This window comes from Vicugna pacos, chromosome 31 (genome assembly GCF_048564905.1).
Source record: "Vicugna pacos chromosome 31, VicPac4, whole genome shotgun sequence".
NCBI classification, from domain to species: Eukaryota; Metazoa; Chordata; class Mammalia; order Artiodactyla; family Camelidae; genus Vicugna; species Vicugna pacos.
The window spans coordinates 23,597,265-23,600,288 of record NC_133017.1 but is presented as its reverse complement, the minus strand read 5'-3'; the positions used below and the strand labels follow the sequence as shown (position 1 = coordinate 23,600,288).

Here is a 3,024-nt window from a genome sequence, read left to right as displayed (position 1 = left end):
GTGCTCCATATTTAACTTCTTTAAAAAGGTCCAAACGTTCCGATAAACTTAAAATGTGAGGTTATTCTTCTTGATAAAGGAGACTGCTGAATTACTGACATAAAAAGGACAACAGAAATCATGTATTATGTATTAATTTACTCTACTTTGGAAAAATCATTATGAGGAAGTCAAATTTGTGAAGCTCTCCACAAACATCACTCAAATCTCTTTAAACCTGTGTAAAGCAAATGTATCTTATTTCTGTTACTCTTTTGACTTGAGTGCTAAGGAAAGGAGACTAAACATCACATGTGGAAATAAAAGGGAGTGGGTTGGGGGTGTAGCTCAGTGGTAGGGTGTGTGCTTGGCATGCACAAGGTCCTGGGTTCAATGCCCAGCACCTCCATTAAGGTATAAATTATATATATATATATATATATATACTGAGTCTATGTTCTAGAAATCAGGAGTGTCCGCCCTACACTGATCAATGCGTGCTGACCACAAGAATGCTTTAGTTCTCAGAACTGATCGATTTTGACTCACTAAATAAAAAAGAACCAGTTGAATGAACACGAATTAGACTCCCAGCATTGAGCGACCTTGGAGGTAGGTCTGCCATCGAGAGGTGGCCCCCCCAGGAGGAGGGAACCCGCCTGAGCCCCAGGAGGGGCAGGGAGAGCCCCCTTCGGTGGCAGGAGCAGAGGCAGGGGTGAGGAGAGAGGTGGGAGAGCAGACGGCTGGGGGCACGGGCCCGCTGACTCTGCCTTGAATGTTATGAGGAGAAATCTGAAGGCTGTGTTCCCTGGCTCGCCATTTGTTGAGTGTCCCGAAACTCTCCTGGTTAGAATAATGTGCTCTGACCCAACTTGGCAGTTTTCCAAGACAGCGGAGGCAACTTCACATCAGTGGCTGAAGTGCCCACCGAAGGGAAACCCAGAGTGTGAGAACCAGGAGCGCCAGCAGGTGGCGCCCCTACGTCCTTCGCTGAGAGCTGGGTGCTCAGCGTAGTGTCCTCACTGCACTCCAAGAGCTTGTTCTTCATCCAGGCGCTCAGGCAAGGCAGGATTGGGACAGACGTTCTTCTAAGACGTCCCCCCCCCCAGTTCCTCCAGCTAACACAGAGGCCCACCTGCACGAAATCAAGTCACTGTCACGCTGAGACCTCGGTGTCACTGATTATGAATATGCTCAGTGTAGACTTCTGTACTGAAACAGTGAAGATATGAACTCGAAACACTTTGGAAGTAAATGTAGTAAAACATTAGCCTCGTTCATGGGAGTTGGGTTTTCAAAGGACATACATTTCCTTTTAAATCCTTTTTATATTTTCCAAATATTTTGTGATAAGCATGAATGACAGAATTAGAAAATTATATTCGTTTAATAGTTTAAAAATTATTATAGTTCAACAATGATATATTTAGTATATAATTACTGCAGTTAGAAATATAATTAGTACAGTTAGAAAGGGTTACTTTTTTAAATAAATAGAGGAGGAAATTCTGTTATTTCAAATTTCCCGACCTTCCAGCACCTCATAACCCATGTGAATAAACTCTCATCCAGGGCGTTTCGCTGCTAGTGTTCTCAGACTGCACTGTCCAATATGTCATCATTAGTAAACTGCAACACTGGAGCGTGACCCCCGATCCCATTTGATAGGTTTTCCAGAGGCAATATTTGTATCCGGACCCAAATCTGTTTCACTCGACTGTGAGAACAGGCTGAATACACCTGCTGCTGGTGATGAGGATTTATTATCGTCCAGCAACATGCAGGCATTACTGAGTCAGGAATAACTGAAAGTCAGGTGATGCTGGTGTCGTGTGAAGAATATAGAGGTGTAAGGAAATGATTCTGTATTGATTGCATCTTGGGGAGACGTAGCCCGCTTCACTATTTCAAATCTCATTCATGTTTGCTGTTGCTGAAACAAGTCTCCAGCTCATTAGTGCCCTCCAGCTTGCGAGATTTGTTCTACCCAGGGAACCATCCGAGCATCTCACAGTTTGGACTCCTACCTGCCACAGTTTTAAGTAATGAACACACAAATGGTTTTATCTTCCCATTTGCTAAGGATTTTATGGTCTGTCTTAGAGTAAATATAAAGGCATAATTTTTTTATGCTTCATAGCTTAAAAAAATGTTCGTATAGACAACAAAATATGTTATTATTGATCCAAATTTTTGTATTGAGTTATAGTCAGTTTACAATGTTGTGTCAGTTTCTGATGCACAGCAGTTCTTCAGTCATACATGAATATGCATATATTCATTTTCATATTCTTTTTCACCACAAGCTACTACAAGATACTGAATATATTTCCCTGTACTATTGTATTTATGTTATTTATTTGCTTTTAAACTACCAATCTTTTACTAATCAGTGTATAGGATATATAAAATAGATAAATGATTTGAACTTTTATTATCTTCTCTAGCACGTTAACAGAGATAATCGGAATTGTGAGCAGCTCATATTATACTTTTAATATCCTGTTTCTTCTCACTTTATCTCATTTCCCATTATTTAGCTCATCTAGAGAATTTTCTATGCCATTTTCAAAATGCATTAATAAATAACCACTAATCATGTTTTCCATCAACTAGGATTCTCCATTAATTGGGATTTCTGAACGGCACAGTGTCAACCGAGGTACTAAAGAAAGCATTCAATAAATATTCATTGTATGAATCAATAGGTTGATTAATTATTCGGAAGCACTAGAATGCCATTTGAGCAATCAACTTCTCAAAATGATTTTCTTTTGAAAAATTATTAATTAAAAAACATTTTCTTTATATTTCAGTGTGTATTTTGTGGAATCTAACTTTCAGGTAGCACTTTACATATGAGCAAAATGTATTTTACTAAATATTTAATTTTTCCAAGCTGTTATTTACCATGCGTTGAACCTGCTCACTCCAGTAAAATCATACAAGAAACATTCAATCAATTTGGGAGTCATTTTTACCTCGTAAAATTTCTGTATATTCCATGTCCAAAATGAAAACAACCATGATTTCTATTTTTTATAA

General features: G+C 38.9%; 1 non-coding gene across 1 annotated transcript; it reads left to right on the top strand.

The window, feature by feature from the left end:
• Positions 1 to 316: 316 nt before the first annotated feature.
• On the top strand, positions 317 to 388 carry TRNAA-GGC (transfer RNA alanine (anticodon GGC)). The gene has a single exon. It is a non-coding gene; the product is annotated as a tRNA-Ala (tRNA).
• Positions 389 to 3,024: the final 2,636 nt, after the last annotated feature.